A 25,218-nucleotide genomic window follows, 5' to 3' on the forward strand; every position below is an offset into this window, starting at 1 on the left:
GAGGGAGGAAGGAAGGAAGGAAGGAAGGAAGGAAAGGAGGGAAGAAGGAAGGAAAGGAAGGGAGGAAGAAGGGAGGAAGGAAGGGAAGGAAGGGAGGAAGAAGGAAGGAAAGGAAGGAGGGAGGAAGAAGGAAGGAAAGGAAGGAGGGAGGAGAAGGAAGGAAGGAAGGGAGGGAAGAAGGAAGGGAGGAAGAAGGAAGGAAAGGAAGGAAAGGAGGGAAGAAGGAAGGAAAGGAAGGGAGGAAGAAGGAAGGAAAGGAAGGAGGTAGGAAGGGAAGGAAGGAGGAAGAAAGGAAGGACAGAAGGAGGGGAGGAAGAAGGAAGGAAAGGAAGGAGGGAGGAAGAAGGAAGGAAAGGAGGGAAGAAGGGAGGAAGGAAGGGAGGAAGGAAGGGAGGAAGGAAGGAAGGAAGGGAGGAAGAAGGAAGGAAAGGAAGGAGGGAGGAAGGAAGGAGGTAGGAAGGAGGGAGGAAGAAGGAAGGAAAGGAGGGAAGAAGGGAGGAAGGAAGGGAGGAAGGAAGGGAAGGAAGGGAGGAAGACGGAAGGAACGGAAGGAAGGGAGGGAGGGAGGAAGGAAGGAAGGAAGGAAGGAAGGAAAGGAGGGAAGAAGGAAGGAAAGGAAGGGAGGAAGAAGGGAGGAAGGAAGGGAAGGAAGGGAGGAAGAAGGAAGGAAAGGAAGGAGGGAGGAAGAAGGAAGGAAAGGAAGGAGGGAGGAAGAAGGAAGGAAGGAAGGGAGGGAAGAAGGAAGGGAGGAAGAAGGAAGGAAAGGAAGGAAAGGAGGGAAGAAGGAAGGAAAGGAAGGGAGGAAGAAGGAAGGAAAGGAAGGAGGTAGGAAGGGAAGGAAGGGAGGAAGAAAGGAAGGAACAGAAGGAGGGGAGGAAGAAGGAAGGAAAGGAAGGAGGGAGGAAGAAGGAAGGAAAGGAGGGAAGAAGGGAGGAAGGAAGGGAGGAAGGAAGGGAGGAAGGAAGGGAAGGAAGGAGGAAGAAGGAAGGAAAGGAAGGAGGGAGGAAGGAAGGAAGGTAGGAAGGAGGGAGGAAGAAGGAAGGAAAGGAGGGAAGAAGGGAGGAAGGAAGGGAGGAAAGAAGGAACAGTCAAAACAGAAGGGGTCAATTTGACCCGGGAGGACGACAGGAAGGGAGGGAGGAAGAAGGAAGGAAAGGAGGGAAGAAGGGAGGAAGGAAGGAAGGAAGGGAGGGAGGAAGAAGGAAGGAACGGAAGGAGGTAGGAAGGGAAGGAAGGGAGGGAAGAAGGGAGGAAAGAAGGGAGGAAGGAAGGGAGGAAGAAGGAAGGAAAGGAAGGAGGGAGGAAGGAAGGAAGGTAGGAAGGAGGGAGGAAGGAAGGTAGGAAGGAAGGGAGGAAGAAGGAAGGAAAGGAAGGAGGGAGGAAGAAGGAAGGAAAGGAGGGAAGAAGGGAGGAAGGAAGGGAGGAAGGAAGGGAAGGAAGGGAGGAAGAAGGAAGGAACGGAAGGAAGGGAGGAAGGAAGGGAAGGGAGGAAGGACAGAGGAAGGACGACAGGAAGTTAAAGAGTCTGTATCTCCTGGTGCACGTTGTCTGTTTAAGGGTTAATATTTCTCCTGGATGTAATTTCCATGTGTGTCCAGGTTTCTACCGCTTTGACTGAATTACTCCCTTCCCCAAAGAATTTAGTTTATTAAAAGGATTTCCTGTGATGACCAGAGAAGGAGGGAGGAAGAAGGAAGGAAGGGAAGGAAGGGAGGAAGAAGGAAGGAAAGGAAGGAGGGAGGGAGGAAGGAAGGGAGGAAGAAGGAAGGAAAGGAAGGAAAGGAGGGAAGAAGGGAGGAAGGAAGGGAAGGAAGGAAGGAAGGAAGGAAGGAAGGGAGGGAGGGAGGGAGGAAAGGAAGGAGGGAGGAAGGAAGGAAGGTAGGAAGGAAGGGAGGAAGAAGGAAGGGAGGGAGGGAGGGAGGGAGGGAGGGAGGAAGGAAGGAAGGAAGGAGGGAGGAAGAAGGAAGGAACGGAAGGAGGTAGGAAGGGAAGGAAGGGAGGAAGAAGGAAGGAAAGGAAGGAAAGGAGGGAAGAAGGAAGGAAAGGAAGGGAGGAAGAAGGAAGGAAAGGAAGGAGGTAGGAAGGGAATGAAGGGAGGAAGAAAGGAAGGAACAGAAGGAGGGGAGGAAGAAGGAAGGAAAGGAAGGAGGGAGGAAGAAGGAAGGAAAGGAGGGAAGAAGGGAGGAAGGAAGGGAGGAAGGAAGGGAGGAAGGAAGGGAGGAAGGAAGGGAAGGAAGGGAGGAAGAAGGAAGGAAAGGAAGGAGGGAGGAAGGAAGGAAGGTAGGAAGGAGGGAGGAAGAAGGAAGGAAAGGAGGGAAGAAGGGAGGAAGGAAGGGAGGAAGGAAGGGAAGGAAGGGAGGAAGACGGAAGGAACGGAAGGAAGGGAGGGAGGGAGGAAGGAAGGAAGGAAGGAAGGAAGGAAAGGAGGGAAGAAGGAAGGAAAGGAAGGGAGGAAGGAAGGGAGGAAGGAAGGGAAGGAAGGGAGGAAGAAGGAAGGAAAGGAAGGAGGGAGGAAGAAGGAAGGAAAGGAAGGAGGGAGGAAGAAGGAAGGAAGGAAGGGAGGGAAGAAGGAAGGGAGGAAGAAGGAAGGAAAGGAAGGAAAGGAGGGAAGAAGGAAGGAAAGGAAGGGAGGAAGAAGGAAGGAAAGGAAGGAGGTAGGAAGGGAAGGAAGGGAGGAAGAAAGGAAGGAACAGAAGGAGGGGAGGAAGAAGGAAGGAAAGGAAGGAGGGAGGAAGAAGGAAGGAAAGGAGGGAAGAAGGGAGGAAGGAAGGGAGGAAGGAAGGGAGGAAGGAAGGGAAGGAAGGGAGGAAGAAGGAAGGAAAGGAAGGAGGGAGGAAGGAAGGAAGGTAGGAAGGAGGGAGGAAGAAGGAAGGAAAGGAGGGAAGAAGGGAGGAAGGAAGGGAGGAAGGAAGGGAAGGAAGGGAGGAAGACGGAAGGAAAGGAAGGAGGGAGGAAGAAGGAAGGAAAGGAAGGGAGGAAGAAGGAAGGAACGGAAGGAGGTAGGAAGGGAATGAAGGGAGGAAGAAGGAAGGAACGGAAGGAGGTAGGAAGGGAAGGAAGGGAGGAAGAAAGGAAGGAACGGAAGGAGGGGAGGAAGGAAGGAATGGTTGAAAAAGGAAGGAAGTGAGGAAGGAAAGGAAGGAAAGGAGGGAAGAAGGAAGGAAAGGAAGGGAGGAAGAAGGGAGGAAGGAAGGGAAGGAATGAAGGAAGGAAGATAGGAAGGGAGGGAGGGAGGGAGGGAGGAAGGAAGGAAGGAAGAAAGGAAGGAAAGGAGGGAAGAAGGAAGGAAAGAAAGGGAGGAAGAAGGAAGGAAGGAAGGGAGGAGAAGGAAGGAAGGAAGGAAGGAGGGAGGAAGAAGTAGTTTATTAAAAGGATTTCCTGTGATAACCAGAGAAGGAGGGAGGGAAGAAGGAAGGGAGGGAGCCGCTCAAACAAAGGAAGTCACATGGATGTTTTTGGGGTCAAACAGGAACGCGTGTCAGTCAGAGTTTCTGACTTAAGTGGTTTCCTCCAAACAGAGGAAGGTAATTTAACTTTGACTTTCACATCTACCTGATCACACTGAGCGCGGTGGGGACGCCGCCGGGCTCCTCTCAGGTGGGTGAGAGGCCAAAAGAAATGAAACTCCACGCCAGCAGGGTTTTTTCTTTAATGAGATGCTTTGACAAGGTGAATTACATTCAGCGGGCACACAATGGTGGAAAAGCACACGGAGGCAGCGGGGTCTATTCAGCTGCCGTGCATTACATCTGGGTTAGTTTGCTCCACGGACATGAAGAATAAAGTAGTGCAGAGGTGACTTAAACACTCATAAAATGCTCTGATCAAAAGGTTTCTGCAGGAGAAACATGTTTATTTATTTAACAGTGTTTCCTCATAGTGGGCTCCATGCTTTGAGCCGGAGGAAGAAGTCATCAAAACTTCTACTGAAGTTAAAGTAGTAAATACATCAAACAATATAAATCAGGTGACATTTAGTGCAAAGATAAAGAATAAATATGAACGTGACTATAAAGTGCATTAGTACAATAAATAAGCAAGAATGAAGATTGCATAGTTAGTGAGAGACAGAGTAGGCCACTCTGAATAGGAGCGATTTAAAGGTGGAGACAGAGTCTGAAGTGCGGCTGTCTGATGGGAGAGAGTTCCTGAGGCGGGGGGGGGGGGGGTTAGGGTTAGGGTTGGGGTTGGGGTTGAGGTTGGAGGGGCGGGGGGCAGATCGACTGAAAGCTCTGGACCCCATCGTGGTTAAGTTGGCAGATGGAGCGAAGAGCTGGTTGGCAGAGGAGGATCGGAGAGTTCGAGAAGGTGTGTAGATGTGGATAAGTTCAGAGAGATATGATGGTGCCAGGTTGGGAAGGGTCGGGGGGGGGGGAGGGTTTAGGGTTGGGGTTGGGGTTGAGGTTGGAGGGGCGGGGGGCAGATCAACTGAAAGCTCTGGACCCCACGGTGGTTAAGTTGGCAGATGGAGCGAAGAGCTGGTTGGCAGAGGAGGATCAGAGAGTTCGAGAAGGTGTGTAGATGTGAATAAGGTCAGAGAGATATGATGGTGCCAGGTTGGGAAGGGTTGGGGGGGGGGGGGGGTTTAGGGTTGGGGGGGTGGGGTGATGGTGCCAGGTTGGGAAGGGTCAGGGGGGGGGTACCAGGTTGTGAAGGATCTTGAATGTGAGGAATAGAATCTTAAAGTCAATGCGGGATTTGATAGGGAGCCAGTGAAGTTGCTGCAGGGCAGGAGTGATGTGTTCAATAGAGGGAGTTCCTGAGGTGGTGGTGGGGGGGTTAGGGTTAGGGTTGGGGGGCTGCTGCGGGGAAGGAGTGATGTGTTCAATAGAGGGACTTCTGGTTATGATACGAGCGGCTGCGTTCTGTACCAGTTGGAGTTTGTGGAGAGATTTCAGAGGAAGAGCAAAGAGGAGAGAGTTCCAGTAGTCCAGACGGGATGTGATCAGAGTGTTTAACAGGATAGCGGTGCATTAACATTTACATCACTTAAATGTTGCTGCAGTTAAAGGGTTAAAAGGATCATTTCATTACTTTAAATGCAGCTGAGTATCTGGTGAATTTCCCCCTGAGGATCAATAAAGTCTTATTAAACATTATCCTGTTTTTTCATGTTAGGTTTACAGACGAATATTCGCTGCATGCCGACATTCACAAGAGCTAAATAGATAATGAGTCGAAAACTAACTTTCAATATCCATAACAAACAACAAGCTTTAACTGCACACACTTATATTAATTTAAATGATAATCAGCCTTCAGTTCTTTACAGAAACACATTAATTAAAAGAAAAATACCGTCTCAGCAGACAGCAGCTTTTTGTCCATGTGGAGCCACCGTAGCTCAACTCTGCTCCACATATTTCACACCTGACAACATTATCCTTTACTTTCTGGAAGTTAGAAGACTCTCAGATATTACATTAGGTTTAAAGTGCTGTAATTCCTTTTTATGACAGTAGGTGTCACTGTGATACCAGGTTCAGTAAGAAACCTCCAACTCAAGCTGTATCAGTGTTATCAGAGACAGAATACACTGATAACCTCGTGTCTGTTCTTTACTGCTCTACAGGTCGTAAAATGTACTCGGTCGTAAAACTGCTCAGAGCTGGTCGTCATGCTGCCTGGATGTTAGAGAAGCACTCAGCTAGATATTGAGGAGCTGTTCCAGATGTTGACGTACTAGTTTGGTGATTAGCGTCAGGTCCGTCTCCCTCAGTAATCGTCACAGCAGACAGCAGCTTTTTGTCCGTGTGAAGCCACCGTAGCTCAACTCTGCTCCACATATTTCACACCTGACAACATTATCCTTTACTTTCTGGAAGCTTTTAAACCACGCTGGACTTTAGTGTGTCTTCGTCTGCATCATGTTCCCTCCAGTCAGCTAGCTAACAGGCTAACTTACTACCGAGTCAGCTAGCTAGCAGGCTAACTTACTACCAGGCAGCTAGCTAACAGGCTAACTTACAACCAAGTCAACTAGCTAGCAGGCTAACTTACTACTGAGTCAGCTAGCTAGCAGGCTAACTTACTACCAGGCAGCTAGCTAACAGGCTAACTTACTACCAAGTCAACTAGCTAGCAGGCTAACTTACTACTGAGTCGGCTAGCTAGCAGGCTAACTTACTACTGAGTCAGCTAGCTAGCAGGATAACTTACTACCAGTCAGCTAGCTAGCAGGCTAACTTACTACCGAGTCAGCTAGCTAGCAGGATAACTTACTACCGAGTCAGCTAGCTTGCAGGATAACTTACTACTAGTCAGCTAACTAGCAGGATAACTTACTACCAGTCAGCTAGCTAGCAGGCAAACTTACTACCAGTCAGCTAGCTAGCATGCTAACTTACTACCGAGTCAACTAGCTAGCAGGATAACTTACTACCGAGTCAGAGTAGCCGAGAGCAGCAGTAAACATTCACTGTGAAGCTTAGAGCTCCTCCTAGTGGCTGAAAGTAGCTGCTAATGAACCTGAATACTAAACTACACAGCTCAGTGACTCATTGCAGCAAGACATCATGGAGGTCACAGTTATTCGGTTTTAATAAACTCATTTCTGTTGAACACTGAGCTGTTTAAAGTTATATTTTTTCTGGATTTACATAATTTCTGACGATGTTGGGACATAAACTTGCCAATTTACAAATTCATTTTTTCATTTTAGGGTCAGACCTTTATGCATGTGGGGGTTATTGTAGACAGCTCAGTGACTCTTTACAGCAAGACAGCATGGAGGTCGACTTTAGACTCGCCAACGATTCTTCAGTTATTCGGTTTTAATGACTCATCTCTAGTTGTGACACTCAGAAAAAATGATCTTCTGATTTGCAGATGTTTCTCCTACAACTAGACAACACAGCTCAAGTCTTGATTTAAGCTTTTCCCCTCAACAATTATTCAGTTATTTAATTTTAATGACACATCTTTAACCTACAGCTCATATCAGCCCAGTGGTCTCAAGACTCACGCATTCAAGCCAGTTCTCACGGTCTCACGCCACACATGGCACCACGCAGAAGTACGTGGGGAGTGAGACCTCTGCACTGACTTCATACGATCCCGAGTTAGCGCCAATCAGAAGTACCCCCCCCCCCCCCCCCCCCACACACACACACACACACACTCGCTGTCAGGTTCAGGCAACCTAAAACAAAGGAAGACAAGACAACAGGATTAGAGTTTCTACTTGCAAGGAGAACGGACAGAGATCAGCTCAGTTACAATCTCCAACCCGCTCTGAGCAAATCTTGCCGAACCCTTTCTTTTTATTGGTTTCAGGAAGTCCCTAATTTACATAGTCATTTTTGCTCTAAGGAGTGGGGGTCACAAATCGGTCACAAATCGGTCACATATTGGTCTCAGGTGGACACACACTTCAAAGACGTCCTGAGCAGGGTCACAGGTTGGTCACAGGTCCTGAAAAGCAACTTTTAAACAGCACGCTTGTAGACTATAAAGACTAATGATTATAGAAAGGGTAAATATGGGATAACTTATATATGATAATTCCAACACTCGCACTTCAAATACACGCTGTACCACAAACCCCAGGGCACAGAAATGAATATACTATATACAGAAGGTAATCCAGACATCCCAACTCTCCCATATTGCATATTGATAACGGCTCCCTGACGCAAATGAGATCCAATCAGTGTTGCCAACTCCTCAGTAAGGAAAGTAGCTATTGGCTGTCCTAAAAGTCGCTAGAAGTCGCTAAATGACGTCATCGCCTAATTTGCATAATTACCATTTGCATGTTATTGTATTGGACGATGTGGGGGAGACAAAATTAGTTAAAAAACCCTAAATATGTTAAAAACTACAAATGAGCTTTCTTATGTTGATTCTTGGTTTGTTTGTTTTTTAAAATGTAAATACATTTTGATATTTATTGTTAAATGTTAGAATATCAAATTGAATCAAAAGGCTGTTATGCAGGGTGGATGTGGAGTGGTGTGTGGGGGGGGGGGGGGGTCTCCTCTCTGCTCTGACTGCAGCTGTGTGAGGCTACTGTGAACCTGACCGCCTGGGAGTGCTTTGGGACAGGGGAGGGGCTCAGAGCAGCACCCACTACTCGTTGAGGACAGTAACGATATGTGCTTTCACTTCAGAGTCTCCAATAACACCAGAAAAAGTTGCTAGATTAGTCGCTAGTCGCTTTTGAGGAAAAAAGTCGCTATGAGGGTTTGGAAAGTCGCCAGATTTAGTGAGAAGTTGGCAACACTGGATCCAATCTCCAATCTCCCGGAATCTGGAGTGAACGATCACACACGCTAGAGAGTGACTGCGCAAACCCCCCCCCCCCCCCGAATGGACCTCCCGTCCGGGGGACCACACTTTTCACTTTTCATGGAACTTGGAAACTTGAGAGCCCTGTATCAGCCAGTGTTGGTTTTTTTTGGGGATGATGACACATGATCTCGTTGTTCAGGAGAGCGTCACCAGTCAACCTGAGTTTGGAGAAGCTAGCCGACGCTGCCGATGATTCGCCGTCCGCCAAACTGTCGGACAAGAGAGATGAGAGCCTGGAGAGACAATCGTCCACGGATTCCCAGCCGCCTCCCAAACCCCCCCACACCTACTACAACAGCCACCGCTACCCAGAGAGTGGAGAGGCCCCGACATACGAGGGGATTCAGACTCATCCCCCTTCAGGTTAGTGAGTCAAGAAAACAGGAAATGACACGTTATCATCCGTAATATTCATATCATCCCAAAGTTTGGTCCAAAAAATGGTGAAAAATGTAAATCAACTCAAAGATCTTCAGTTTATTGATAGAGAGGTTTAAAAGAAACTAGAAATATTCAACATCTGAGAGAAGCTGGAATCAGAGAACGTCGACGCTCTTCTCTTTAAAAATTACTTAAAATGAAGATGGATGGATGGATGGATGGATGGATGGATGGATGGATGGATGTGATTGTGATGTATTGTATTTTGTTGCAGACCAACAGAGTCGCCCAAACCAGCCTCCATCGGTGCCTCCTCCTCTCCCCCCCGACACCCGGCCCCCCCCCCGCTGCCGCCGCCGCCGCGGTTGCCCAGGCAACAGACGACACCGCCAACAAGTCCAAGATTAGCTCCTTAAAGAAGTTTTTCTCAAAGAAGTAGTAGAGCGTCATCGAGCCATCCGATATCTGCTGGAGTCCATTTCCTGTCTGAGCTCTCACACTTCCTGTTGCTTTTTAATCAGTTTGGGACATTTATTATGTAAGGTATAAAAGGTTTACTGCTCACAATGTGGATACACTTCAGATCAGAGTTGTTATAAAAGTCTCATCAAATACCAAGAACAACTTATAAAGAGCTGCTGGCTTCATAAAGTGCCTTCAAAATAAAATACCTTCACATGAGGCAGCAGAGGAAAACTACAAAATTAAATTAATTTCTTTTTTAACCCTTAAACAGACAACGTGCACCAGGAGATACGGACTCTTTAACCTTCCTGTTGTCCTCCCGGGTCCTTCCTCTGTCCTTCCTTCCTTCCTTCCTTCCGTCCTTCCTTCCTTCCTTCCTTCCTTCATCTGTCCGTCCTTCCTTCCTTCCTCAGATCTAAGTTCAGCTGTTAGGGTAAATGTTCCCTCCTTCTGTCCTTTCTTCCTTCCTTCATCTGTCCTTCCTTTCTTTCTTCCTTCCTTCCTTCCTCCCTCCCTCCCTCCCTCCTCTCCTTCCTTCCTTCCTTCCTTCCTTCTTCCTCCCTCCCTCCCTCCTCTCCTTCCTTCCTTCCTCCCTCCCTCCTTCCTTTCCTTCCTTCTTCCTCCCTTCCTTCCCTTCCTCCCTCCTTTCCTTCCTTCTTCCCTCCTTTCCTTCCTACCTTCCTTCCTTCCTCCCTCTTTCCTTTCCTTCCTTCTTCCTCCCTTTCCTTCTTTCCTTCCTTCCTTCTTTCCTTCCTTCCTTCATTCCTTCGTTACTTGAGGTGCAAATGACATAACTAGTAAGGTCTGTTTAAGGGTTAAATCGTGTGTTTTATTAAAGAGAGAAGCATTAAACATTTGATTTCTTTTTCCTTTTTGGAGTTTAAATGCACTTTTAATTTAATGTAATAATGACTTCAGAAGACATCCATGAAAAAAAAGGAGTTTGGATGAGAAATTCACACTCAACATGGTAAAACTTCTTAAATGGGAGTCAAGTGAAGAGAATCACTGCCTTCAGACTGGGACCAGGATCAGTTTACAGTGGAATAATAATAATAATAATAATAATAATAATAATAATAATAATAAAGTGACTGTACGTGTAATTTATTAACTCAGAAAAGTGGATTTAGTGTTAAATTAAAAAGAGACAGGAGGTAAAACAGCCTGTTAACAGACAGAGGCTGAACTGAGCGGCTGCATAAAGGACCAGTAGAAGATAAATAAGGAGTTTTTAATCATGTAAAGATATTAAAAGTAGAGACTCAGAATATTAATATAGAGCTGGAGATGTGGGGAATATGAACTTTAACCATGAAAAAGCACTTTTGATTGGTTGCTGATTAATAAGTGCAAATCAAAACTCATCGTCTTTACCAGCTCCATAGAACCATGAAATCCCTTCAAAATAAAAGCGTGAAGCCGTTGTTGGACAGTCTGAGCTGAAGTGTTGCAGCAGTAACTCACTTCTGACTGTTAATGATCTGTTCACATCACTTTTAAATAAGAATCTGCTCATATTTCTGCTTTAAAACACTAAAACAGCCTGAAGTGACTTTTAATTTGAAGAGATTAAAACACCTTTGTCACATTTTAAGGAGGGATGAATGTTTCTGAGGCAGAGCTGAAGAGACGATGTTCAACTTTAGTGTAATGATTTTATTTTTGTATTTTTTGAGGTGGAAATGAACTCTATTTATTTATTAATGAGCTACAAATTCAGACATCTTCAGAGTCATCCTCTCCACCTTTCAATCAGATCAATCAGCCAATCATTAAAACTAATGAGTCTGATTAGCAGCTCATACATTTATTCAGTTTTTGGGGAAATTAAAATCATTCATACAAACTCATAAACATCATAAACATGTGACGTAACTTCATCATCGATCTGCTTCTGCGCTTTAAATCAGGACAGGAAGTTATTTATATTCACAGTGGGGCAAAAAAATGAACCTTATATAGAAATGTTTTTATTGTATTCATTAATAATCTATTTTATTTTATTGATTATTGTTCAGTTGGGTTTTTAAATGCAGCAGAATGTGAAAAAATACAGTTTAAAAGTATAAAATTTAATCATAAAAGCATCAAACTTGTAATAAATTGCACTGAATGTTTAATAAAATGTTTTCACTTCATCCTCTGCTTGTGTTTTCTGTCTTCTTCCTCTCAGCTGATCTCTGTGCAACATGTGCTAATACAGTTTACTGATGAATTGATGGGTTGTGTTAAATGTGCAGAGGTTTTATTTTCCCAGTCGAAGCTTCTCTGTATGAGTGTTTAACTCTTACATGCTGTTCAGGGTTGAATCTCACACAGTTTTACTTCTGAGAGGAGAAAAAAACACATTAAAAACTTTTCTTATAATCAGAAACTTGATGACTTTTCCCTCATGTGACTCTAAATGTACCAAAATGGAAATATTTCAACTTTCTAAAAACAGTTTTGTGCAGCTGATTGACATTTTTGTTGAGTTTTTGATCTATATTTATTCCAAAATCCAAAAACCATGATTGAAAACTACTATTTTAGAGCCTGGCTCATACTGGAGTTTTGGAGCGGCTCAGAGGAAAAGAAAGTTGGAGAAGAGATCTCAGTAGCGGCTCATTCATTTCTCCTAGAAGAGAAACTATGAGATCTATGTGAGACCAAAGTGAAGCTGTGGCTCATTTCTCCTGTTTATAATAATAATGATAATAATAATAATAATGATAATAATAATAATAATAACTTCTTTATTTTTGGATTGGGACCATGCACATTGATGAACATTGATATTTAAACATTACTGTAAACATGCAGGATTATAGCAAAGCTGCTAATTTGCATCCGTAGTCCCGAGTGAATAAATAAAAAGAATACAAATAGAATTATTAATAGTTTCTCCTCAGAAACAGGTGCACAAAACCTCAACTTGGAGTTTCAAAGGAGATCTCATCAGGCTCTCAATGAAGTCTCAGATTGTCTCAACTTTTGTGTCTTTGTGATCTCAAGCAGAGACATCAGAGGTCTCTTTATTAAATCTATCTACTCTCATCTCAGTCTCCTCAATTCATGGATCTCAGGTTGACCTCAGAGCTAATAGAGCTCACTGAAGTCTCATCCAGACTTAAAATGTTAGACGTTTTCCCAACATGCATACCAGTGGATCCCACTCTGGATGCATTATTCAGGTCTGCAATGTTCTCCTGCATGTGAAGCCTATTTTGTATCATTGCAACTTTCTTTCAAACCCTTTAAAACTGCCATTAGTAAAACTGTATTAGGTCTGTTTTATACTGTCAAATCAAACTATTAGTGTACAATAAAAAAAAAACCTTATATACTTTACTTTAGTTTAGTTTAGTTTGACACTCATCACAACAAACACGGCGCAAAAAGATGTGACCTGTGAACCCTGGTTGATGTGCGCACGCGTCAGAATTAGAATCTCATTGGACAGCAGCCTTGTCAATCACACACTCTGCATCGTGATTGGTTGATTTTGAAAACTCGCTCACTATTTACGGATGTTTTATTTTTGTCTTCACTGTTTGCTGAAACACAGCCGGGAGCAAACACTAAATACACGAGGAGCTGAAAAAGGAAGGTAAGCTACATTATTGTTAGTTGTAATTTGAGTGAATTGTTTAACATTTAGAGGGAAAGTGTTCATGTTGGTTCTGAGTCCCCTGGCATATTGTAACGTTAGCGCGTTAGCTAGCGTTGGCATCAATCCACCTTATGACTATGAGCTCGTTAGCATTAGCTACATTAGCTACAGTAGTCCAGTAATTAGGGGGCATTAACTTAATCCCTTGAAACCTTGAGACCTTGGTCGATATATGTAACATTAACTTATTTGAGACGGTGTGTAGACGGCTGAGTTTTAAAGTTAATGTTGTAGCTTCAAATTAGCCTTTTAAAATGAGCAGAGGACGCCAGCTAACTGTTTATTAGCTCTACAGCTAATGTTTGAGGCTGTAGTGAAAACTATGGTTTTATTTAAAACGATGCGACCTAAGGTAACATTGGTACCAAGCAGGCCATCCTAGGATTTGGGGGGTAAAATAGTGCTTTAAAATTAGTAGGTTATATTTTGCTGTGGGGAAAAACGGACATAGCCATTTTCAGGAGGACTTTATTGATTTAACTTCATTTATTTTATTTTGCCGTTTTCCATTCTCATTATTTTCTTGTGAAACAGGTTAATATTTATCTATATCTATTTATCTATGCAAGGCTCCTTTTATGTGTAGTAACTGAGTATCCTCCTGTGACCAGTGGTGGTAAATATAACGACCGTTGTTTCGGTTGTCAACGGCAACAGCGCCAGTTTGTCCCTGTTGCCGTGACAACCAGCTGTGGTGTGTACTGTAACTGCTCCGTCATTTAATCAGATATTAATCTATGAAGCTGCCTTTATATAAGTTTTAAATACATGTTATGTTATTTGAGTTGCCCTGTCGGTTTATTGACTATCATTGTGTCTGTTTTATAATTTATTTATTATTATTTCTGTCTTTTCTTTCTGTGAGTGAAGCTGCGCTAGCTTGCTGAGCCCGTTAGCCGTGTTAACGTTACTGTTTGAGATGTAACATGTAACTCATGTAATATTATTTTATTCATTTTTAATGTGTAGTATAAGAGTTGTACAGCAGACCAACACCGGTCACTTTATTGTGTTTTTTTAAAAATTATTATTGAACAGATGTGCTGCTGGTAAATAGTGTAATAGTGCAATGCTAACGTCGTGAGTGGTGTCTTCAGTCTGCTGAGGTTGAGCAGAATAAACGGCTAACGCAGTATAATTGTTATTTTAACCTTTCCTTAAATGAGACATTTGACTATCTTTACATGTGTGCCTTAAACAGTTTGGGCCTGATTTACTAAGATCCCAAATAAAGGGTACTAAATAGCGTGCACAGTGCAATAGATTGTGCGTTAAAAGTTTGCGTGCGTTTTGCGGGTGATCTGTGTAAATGGAAACAGGTGCAACAGGTGGAGATAACAGTAGTTAAAGACGGTGTAAAGTGAATTCACACATTAAATAGGTCATAAATGTATTAATAAAAAAGGTGTAATTGGGGGGTTGGTTTAATAATCAGTTTAATAATCAGGATGCTCTCACACACACTGTGTAGACTAGAGCGCACTCTTGCTCGCTCCAGATTCCCGGAGGTTGGATCTGATTTGCGGGCTACAGAGAGTTGTTATCAATATGCGGGAGACTCCAGGAACTTCCGGGACAGTTGGGATGTCTGTGACATTTGGGAGAGTATTTGTGACAAGGTTAATGCTGTTAGAAAAACCACAAATATTCCACTTAAAAAGTATTAACACAGGTGGAAAAACTCCTGTGCGTATTCTGTCATTTTGCCTCTGTCTCCTCGTCTCCATGGTAACAGTAGTCATCTGAGTGCAGCTGGTTAATACCTGTCCTTCAAACTTATTATTTATAGACACTTACAGTCAGCAACATTACCTTCAGGTTTGGTCAATAACATGTTTACATTCTCCTCTCTGTATTTTACACACTGGGGTTAAAATGTCTCATATTATATATTTATTATAACTACTAAATGTTGAAAGACTCAAACCTCAGTGTGCTGCGTTAGTAGATCAGCTGCACATGTTTTGCAGGTGATGTGAAGTTTGCAAACCTTTCAGTCTCTTAGTGTGTTGGGTATCGGGTATGAACAGACAGATGTGACTGTTGTGGATCCAAAGAACATCATAGTATTGATTTATGATGATCTTAGCTCTCAGTAGTCATTTATAGTAAGAAATCATTTCAGTAAGCCCATTAACAAGCCTGAAATAAAGACCTGTAGGGTATTTAGTGTGTGTGTGTGTGTGTGTGTGTGTGTGTGTGTGTGTGTGTGTGTGTGTGTGTGTGTGTGTGTTGGTGAAGTGACTGTAGTCTCAGTATTAAATGATTAATGTAGGATTTACTGCAAGAAGTTAAGTTTACTTTAAGTTTACTAAGAACCACATTATTAAAAAAGGAATGTCCAGCAGGAACATTTAATAAAGACTGCACTGCCCACTGAAGATGATACGAGTCTGGCTCATCAAAGGATGACCTGAATGGTAATGTCCAGTTTTTAATGTTTAAACCAGTGTTTCCACTAGTTTGACTGTTTGGGTGATGATGATGGTGGTGATGATGGTGGTCGTGGTGGTGATGAGGATGGTGATGGTGATGGTGGTGATGATGATGGTGGTGATGATGATGGTGGTGGTGGTGATGGTGGTAGTGGTGATGGTGGTGGTAGTGATGATGGTGGTGATGATGGTAGTGATGATGGTGGTAGTGGTGATGATGGTAGTGATGGTGGTGATGATGATGGTGGTGGTGATGATGATAGTGATGAGGATGGTGATGATGATGATGGTGATGGTGGTAGTGATGGTGGTGATGATGGTGATAATGGTGGTGGTGGTGGTGGTGATGGTGATGGTGATGATGATGATGATGGTGATGGGTCAGTAATGCTTCACTGCCAACTTCTCTTTCCTGTGTTTCATCTTGTGTTACAGTAATAACTTCTCCTCTACCTTCTGAATGATACTTCTTCTCTATCAACAGGTTGCAGTCTTTGATCCTGCCTGCCATCAGCAGCTAGCATGTTAGCATGTTAGCATGGCTACTGTGGAGAGATTCAGGTTAGCTGGTTTAAAAACAGATATTTAGACCCAACTTTCATGGACTTCATCGTCCCTTCATCATATACTTTACCTGAGCAACATGAAGCTCTACTCAGTACAGACACAACTGTAAGTAATGTGGAGCAACCAAGTTATTTAAATTATGCAACATTAAACTGAAATGATCAATAATATGATGAATCTTCTGTTCCAGGGCTGAACAACGTGGCTGCTGGTCCAACAGATCTGGATCTAATCTGGATCTGATCTGGATCTAATCTGGATCTAAACTGGATCTAACCTGGATCTAATCTGGATCTGATCTGGATCTAACCTGGATCTAATCTGGATCTAAACTGGATCTAACCTGGATCTAATCTGGATCTGATCTGGATCTAACCTGGATCTGATCTGGATCTGATCTGGATCTAACCTGGATCTGATCTGGATCTGATCTGGATCTGATCTGGATCTGATCTGGATCTAATCTGGATCTAATCTGGATCTAACCTGGATCTGATCTGGATCTGATCTGGATCTAATCTGGATCTAATCTGGATCTAATCTGGATCTCATCTGGATGTAACCTGGATCTGATCTGGATCTAATCTGGATCTAATCTGGATCTAACCTGGATCTGATCTGGATCTGATCTGGTACTTTGTTTATTTTGTTGTTACATGTTTATTTTCCATGTGTGTTCATCCCACAGGACTTTATCATGTGTGTGTTTTAAATGCTGTCTCTTTAATTATTCCCACACACACACAGACAGACAGATATTCAGATGCAGGTCAGCAGGTGGCAGATCTGTTACGCTGCTATCAGTCTGTGTTTCATTCTCTTCATGTTCAATAATGAGTCAAAAATCATTTCTGAATCCAACACACATAAAAATAAAGCTAATAATGACTGAGTCTCTTAGTACGATGAACCACATGAAGGTTACCTCTCGTAACAGTCCAGTAATGAGTTTATATGTAATAGTTAGTTATTATGGTATGTTAATGTGTTAAAGGAATGTAATTATAATCTGGGCTTTGTGTCGTTGTTGCAGCTCCCATCATGCATTGCGTCACAGGATGGATCAGATCAGGTGAACATGGTCAAATAAGTCTTCATACATTAAACCTGATTACAGACTAAAGTAATGTTGTGTGTAGTTGTGTAGTTGTGTAGTTGTGTAGCTGTGTGGGTCACTGTTACACACTTTAACAAGTTTCACTGAGAAGAGAAACATTAATAGACTTTACACTGCTAGCTCAAACAGTCTGTTACTGCTTGGTTAAGGCAATCTGCTTTTATTCTGAAAATCACAATTAGAAATGTGAAGTGTTCTCATGATACTGTTCAGACTGCTGTGTTGGGATTTTAATAAAGTTATTCTTTCAACATTTTAATATTTTATTTAGTATTGCTCATTCTTGTCTGTCTAATAAAGCTCTGTCATGTCTCAGGTAACACACACACACACACACACACACACAGAAAGAAAATCACAAATCAATGTTTTTCCTTCTTTTTCTTCTGTGGTGTTTCTGTGTTTGTGTGTGTGTGACTGAAGCTCTGATGATTGTTGCAGATTATTTTTATATTTTGTCTCCATCGGAGGAAGAAAAGAAGAACAACTTTTCTTCTTTTTTTTTCTCTGTGGACAAAAATGGTGGATTGTTGCACCTAATTTTTCCTTTTTTAACCGAGAATTTCAGCGTGTTAGTAAAATAATTTTGGATGAAGATGAAACACACAGAGGTATTTTATTTTTTACTATTTATGAGGGAATATTGTTATAATACCTGAACATGAACAGTATGTGAAGTTTAAAGGAAGATGCAGAACTTCCTGTTTAGTAAAGAGTTCATTAATGACTGAAGTTATTTAAACTTCTTTTCAGACACTTTTCCCCCCTCATGTGTTATCTGTGTGTGTGTGTGTGTGTATCAGGGTTATTATAGTTAACTAAAACTAAAACTAAAACTAGCAATGAGAAAATAATTTAGTAAACTGAAATTAAAATAAAAACTACAATTTAAAACAAAAACGAAAACTATCTCCCTCGATGACTTCCTGTCCTGCAGCAGCCGCTATGCTTCGTGGTTAAAGAATGAAATTAAAAGGACTTATATATGATATGATAAACCATATTTAGTGTCACTCATTCTTTCATCCTTTTCAGCTTCTACTGAACAACTAAAATTAAGACTAAAACTAAACTGAAACTAGTCAATTCCTTCAAAATAAAACTAAACTAAAACTACTAAATCACTTGATGAACTCACTAAAACTAAACTGAAACTAGTCAATTCCTTCAAAATAAAACTAAACTAAAACTACTAAATCACTTGATGAACTCACTAAAACTAAACTGAAACTAGTCAATTCCTTCAAAATAAAACTAAATTGAAACTAGTCAATTCCTTCAAAATTAAACTAAACTAAAACTAGTCAATTCCTTCAAAATAAAACCAAACTAAAACTAGTCAATTCCTTCAAAATAAAACTAAACTAAAACTGGTCAATTCCTTCAAAATAAAACTAAATTGAAACTAGTCAATTCCTTCAAAATAAAACCAAACTAAAACTGGTCAATTCCTTCAAAATAAAAGCTAAACTGAAACTACTAAATCACTCGTTGAACTCACTAAAACTAAACTGAAATAAAAAAGCAAACTGAAAAACTAAATAAAAAGAAAAACTAAAGACAATTTCAAAACTATAATAACCCTGGTGTGTGTGTGTGTGTGTAGTTGCTCCTCTCGGCCGCACAGTGGCGCTGTAGGAGCAGTAATGGCTCCTCGGGCTGCGTGTTTGTCTCCAGCAGACAGATTGTCCAGTTGATGAGTTTATTTAGAGAGCTTGACATTGATTGAACCATTAACCCTGCGGCGCCAACACTCATCATGATGCCCTGCAGCACGAGCTCTGTTTCTGATGCCCTGCAGCACGAGCTCTGTTTCTGCTCTCTGATCTCTCACTCTTCATACTTCATACTTTATTTATCTTTATTTATCTTTATTTATCCCTCTCTCTTTATTTTCTCCTCCTCATGGATTCATGTTTTCACTGCTGGACATGTTTGTTTGTTTGTTTGTTCACAGATTTTTAAAAAACCTGCACTCAGTCTGAACACAAAGTTTCACTGACTGTAAAATAAATTAAATATATACAGTCAAGCCCGAAATTATTCATACTCCTTTTGGACATGCCACTTTTTGTTCAAATGTAAATAAAAGCTGACTGAAATATTTTTTTTACCACAATGATGATCCTCTCCTACATCGTCTTTTTATCTTCTTGGAGACGCCTCTGTGTCACTTCCGGTCAAAAACAACTTGCTGGTTGAATAAAACTAACTTTAAGTCAAAATTTGCCAGGGGTATGAATCATTTCGGGCTTGACTGTATATAATATTTAACTCTATTTATATTAATATCTACCTATGTTTAACCAGAGGAACAGAAGGTAATAAATACATGATGGAAGAATTAAAAGTAAAGATTCAAACAAAAAACTCAATTTAAAAATTACTAAATAAAACTTCATCTGAGCTGAGTTCAATGTTTTTGATCTTAAATGTAAAACAAGTTAATTTGACATTTATCTCAAATATAAACACCTCCAATATAATATATATATAATATAATATAATATATATATGAGATTTAATTTATACATGATTCAGACAAAACACAATCCATAGATATAAAATATTTAAAATAAGAAGCAGCATTTTATATCTCACATGTTAGATTAAAATAAGTTCAGACGGTAAATGAATCAGTTTGTGATTTTTAATTAGATGAAAATGAAGTTATGAAACAAAGCTGTGATTAATTTAACGTGTTTAAAGTTTTAAGATCAAACTCAAACATTTTACGACACTTTACTGTGTTTTACGTGTTAAATGAGACTCAGCGTGAGGAGTCAAATATGAATATAAATTAATATGAGTGTGTGCAGTGCATGGCTTTATGCGGAGCTCGCTCTGGTTCACGTGCACGGCGGAGAGTTCACGTGCACGGCGGTGTTTAAGCAGCTTTTTGTGCACGAGGAGCTTTAGAGGCTGAAATCTGCAGCGGGTGTTTTATTTTTTGCAGATTATTGCGCAGATCTGTTCCTTTATAGTGTCACATAGAAACTGTGCGGGACACTGATGCACCTGTGAGGAGGAGGAGGAGGAGGTGAGGAGGCCACGAGGTGAGGAGGCCATGCAGAGGAGGTGAAGAGGAGGAGGTGGAGAGGAGGTGGAGGAGGCCATGCAGAGGAGGAGGTGAAGAGGAGGCCACGAGGTGAGGAGGCCATGCAGAGGAAGTGAAGAGGAGGAGGAGGAGGCCATACAGAGGAGGTGGAGAGGAGGCCATGTAGAGAGGAGGAGGCCATGCAGGAGGAGGAGGAGGAGGCCATGCAGAGGAGGAGGTGAAGAGGAGGAGGAGGAGGCCATGCAGAGGAGGAGGTGAGGAGGAGGCCATGCAGAGGAGGTGGAGAGGAGGAGGAGAGGAGGCCATGCAGAGGAGGTGACGAGATGAGGAGGCCATGCAGAGGAGGAGGAGAATGAGGAATGAGGAGGCCCTGCAAAGGAGGTGAGGAGGAGGTCGCAGCTGGAAGTGTAACAGTACAGAGGTTTATATGACCGGATGTGCTGCAGCGTTATAGAAACTGCAGCAGATTTGAATCCGGGTTGATTTTTATTTTAGGGTCACGTGGGGCACTTTTTTTTTTTTTTTTTGCAATGAACCCAATTCATGACGTCATCACCTAATACTATGACATGTTTCCGTGTTATATCAGAAGACAAGTTATTTTAAATATTACAGATATATACAGTATATATATATATATATATATTTAACCCTAACCCTAACACTACACATACCTTACCTACAGAACCCCCCCCCCCCCTCCTCCTCCCTCCCGTAACCCCCCCCCCCCCCCCCCCCCCCCTCCTCCTCCTTATGGCGCACACAGTAGATAGTAAGAAGTTTATAGCATACAATCAAAAGTCTAATAGACCAGAGTGATGATGAGGAATACACACTGGACATACAGAGTTATCACAGATTAGAGTCTCTAACATTTTTATCTTATCATTATTAATCCCAGCTGATGACTCCACGCGGCCAAAACTTAGTGAATGCACGTGCATGCCCATATTTGGTCATTTCATCTTGTCGGCCTACATGTAGTTTTATAGTTATAAGTTTAGAAGAGCTGAGTAGAAAAAGTAGATCCGTGTGTTGAATCATGCAGCAGCAACTTAAACGTTATTATTATATTATATTATATTATATTATATTATATTATATTATATCAGAATACTTTATCTGAGTGACCATCAGCTTTCCTGCTTTTTACTTTTCTTTCTTTTCTTGTTCTGTTGGAAATATTTGTGTCTCTGCAGCTTTCCCTCTGATTCCCGCTTCAACATTCAGCTCAGAGAGAGAGAGAGAGAGAGAGAGAGAGAGAGAGAAAGAGACATAGAGACATAGAGAGAGGGACAGAGAGAGACAGAGAGGGAGAGAGAGAGAGACAGAGAGAGAGAGACAGAGAGAGACAGAGAGAGAGAGAGACAGAGAGAGACAGAGAGGGAGAGAGAGAGAGAGACAGAGAGAGACAGAGAGAGAGAGAGAGAGAGAGAGACAGAGAGAGAGAGAGAGAGAGAGAGAGAGAGAGACATAGAGAGAGAGAGAGACATAGAGAGAGAGACATAGAGAGAGAGGGAGAGAGAGGGAGAGAGAGACATAGAGACAGAGAGAGAGGGAGAGAGAGAGAGAGAGAGAGACATAGAGAGAGAGGGAGAGAGAGGGAGAGAGAGGGAGAGAGAGACATAGAGACAGAGAGAGAGAGAGAGAGGAACCTGTCTGCTGCACACTGCCCAGTTTAACTTCCCAACACACACACAAAGAAAGAAAATCACAAATCAATGTTTTTCCTTCTTTTTCTTCTTCTTCTTCTATGGTGTTTCTGTGTTTCTGATGATTGTTGCAGGTTTCTTTTTTATCTCGTCTCCAGCGGAGGAAGAAACCAGAACAACTTTTTCTCTCTATGGAGGAAAAATAAATGAAAAGAAAAACGAGAAGGAACATTTCAGCGTGTTAGTAAAATATAGTTTTGGATGAAGAATAAAAACACAGTGAGGTATTTTATTTTATTATTTAGGGTTAGCGATGAGATTGAAACCAGAATGACTCCACCACGTGTTTTAATCCTGATTTAAACGGGACGAAATAAAACAAAAAAAAACATAATTATTTTCTATTTTTCCCGCGAATTTAATTTTTTATTTCCACCAGAATAAAATATGATTATAATAAATAGTTTATGAACATTAATAAAAGCTGCAGTTCAGGATTTATCGCTTTTTAACCATTAACCACGTGACTTTAAACTCTTTACACGCTGATTAATCACTGACACTGTTGCTTTATTTTACTTTATTTAATATTAACGAGATTATTTACACTTTATTTTATAATCTGATATGTTTAGTTTTTGCTTGAATACTGTTTTAAGGATTATAAAATTATTATAGTGGAAATAATAATGAGTTTATTATTATTATTATAGAAGAAAACAGCGACATGTAATCCGCCGCGACTCAAGATATTATTATAATATTATTAATATTTAGTAAAAACGGAGAAAATAAAGAATCACAGCGTTTATTTCTCTTTATTTAAAGTTTCTGATCGGATGTTTTTAACATTCACGGAAACAGAAACGTTAACGTGAGTCACTCTGTCCCGTTTTTATATGATAATCTGCAGTTTCCCTCCAAAATAAAATGCTCAATAATTATATTTAAATATGTTTTTTTTTAAAGTTAGAAAATATTAAAGAGTTCAAGAGTTAAAGAGTTTAAGGATGAATAAATAAAGAGCTAAAGAAGAAGAAACTCAGCTGATGTAGAAACAGTATTAAAAAAAAACAAAAAACTTTTATTGTCTTAAATTAATCTTTATTTTTGTTTCCGGTCAGCATTAAAACACTTTCAGATGAATTTCTTAGTTTTTATATTTTTTAGATCAAATTAAATGAAAAAAGCTTTGTTTGGTAAATGATTCACTGAAGTTCCTCCATCCGCCGCTAGGGGGCGACATGCTCCTCCTAACTCTCCTCCTCCTGATCCTCCTCATATCTACTCCTCCTGACCCTCCTCATATCTACTCCTCCTAACCCTCCTCATATCTACTCCTCCTAAACCTACATCCTCCTTTCCTCTCCTCCTCCTAACCCTCCTCATATCTACTCCTCCTAAACCTACATCCTCCTTTCCTCTCCTCCTCCTAACCCTCCTCATATCTACTCCTCCTAACTCTCCTCCTCCTTCCCTTTCCTCCTTCTAACCCTCCTCATATCTACTCCTCCGAACCCTCCTCATATCTACTCCTCCTGATCCTCCTCATATCTATTCCTCCTAACCCTCCTCATATCTACTCCTCCTAACCCTCCTCATATCTACTCCTCCTAACCCTCCTCATATCTACTCCTCCTAACCCTCCTCATATCTACTCCTCCTAAACCTACATCCTCCTCCTCTCCTCCTCCTGATCCTCCTCATATCTATTCCTCCTGATCCTCCTCATATCTACTCCTCCTAAACCTACATCCTCCTCCTCTCCTCCTCCTGATCCTCCTCATATCTACTCCTCCTAACCCTCCTCCTGATCCTCCTCATATCTACTCCTCTCTTCTTCTTCTCCTCTCTTTTTATTTGCTCACCACTTTCCGTCTGAGTCTCAGAGCCACTAATAATAATCTGTGTTCAAACATTCTGAGACTCTAAGTCAATAAGTAGTGAGATTAACACCTTCAGATGGTTCTCTGTTGGTTCTCTGTTGGTTCTCTGTTGGTTCTCTGCTGGTTCTCCTGCTGGTTCTCCTGCTGCAGGTCTGGGGTTCCTCAGAGGGTCAGGGGTCAAAGGTCACAGGTGAAGGCCGGAGGTTCAGGTTCAGGTTTGTTGAAATGAAGAATAAAGAGTTAGCAGCTTTAAGGTTCTATCTCCTCATCATTAACCCTTTAAAAACCTCCAGAACAAACAGGAACCACTTCAGAACCCTCTAAAGAACCTGTAAACCCTGAGGAACCCACATCATAACCCTACAGAACCCTTTAAGAACCTCTTTAGGTCATCTCACTCTCTGTGGAACGTTCTTAACAACACCTGGAGCCCAGTAGGAACCACAGAACCCCCTGAGAACCCCCTAACAATCTAAAGGAACCCCTTACTGACTGCTAGAACCCCTTTAAAGAACCACAGGAACCTAGACACAATTCCTTGGAACCTTATTAGAACCTATAGATACTCCTCAGTTCTCTTGGATGTCATCAAGACCTTTTCAGCCAGTCCACTGGAAACACTTTAAGAACCCACAGAACCCATGCAGGGCATTAGAACCACTTTAAAGCTTTGGGAACCACAGGGATCTATTAAGAACCCACAGACCCTCACATGAACCTGTAGAACGTCTCTTGAAACCCAGGAGCTCCTCAGTACCTCCTAGAACCCTCTAACTAACCCTGGGAAGTGGTTCTCAGCCCTGGTGAGATCTTCAGTAAGAACCTAAGGAACCTCCCCCAGTAGAACCCAGTCAACCCCCATTTAACCCACAGACCCCTGTAGAACCCCTAGAACCTGTTTTAAACATCTAGAACCAACTTATGAACCTTGTTAGGAATCAGTGGAACACCAGGAACCCCAGAAGAACATAAGGAACCTACAGAGAGCGGCAGGAAACTCTTAATAACAAATAGACCTAGAACTCTGCTATGAAGTCTGGTAAGAACAAGTAGAACCCAGTAGAACATAAAGAACCCAGACTCAGTAACCTATAGACCCTTTAAGAACTCCTAGAACCTCCACTCTAACCCTCTTAAGAACCCCCACTAGCAATCTAAAGAACATAAGGAAGTACTACTGTGAACCCTCAGTAACCTATAGACCCTTTAAGAACCCCTAGAACCTCTTCACTAATCCTCTTAAGAACCCCCCGCTAGCAATCTTAAGAACATCTTAAACACCCATAGATACCCACAGTCCTAGAACAAGTAGAACCCCCCAGTAGAACGTAAAGAACCCAAAGAGACACAGAAAGAACTCAGTCACCCATAGACCCTTTTAAGATCTCCTAGAACCTTCTCACCAGAACCTCCTCACTAGAACCTTTTTCTCTCTCTCTCTCCCTCTCTCTCCCTCTCCCTCTCTCTCCCTCTCTCTCTCCCTCTCCCTCCCTCTCTCTCTCTCTCCCTCCCTCTCCCCTCCCTCTCTCTCCCTCTCTCTCTCTCTCTCCTCTCTCTCCCTCTCCCTCTCTCTCCCTCTCTCTCTCCTCTCCCTCCCTCTCTCTCTCTCCTCCCTCCCTCTCCCTCCCTCTCTCTCCCTCTCTTCTCCCTCTCCCTCTCTCTCCCTCCCTCTCCCTCTCTCTCCCTCTCTCTCTCCCTCTCCCTCCCTCT

The sequence above is a fragment of the Scomber japonicus genome, chromosome 16 (assembly GCF_027409825.1).
Source record: "Scomber japonicus isolate fScoJap1 chromosome 16, fScoJap1.pri, whole genome shotgun sequence".
NCBI classification, from domain to species: Eukaryota; Metazoa; Chordata; class Actinopteri; order Scombriformes; family Scombridae; genus Scomber; species Scomber japonicus.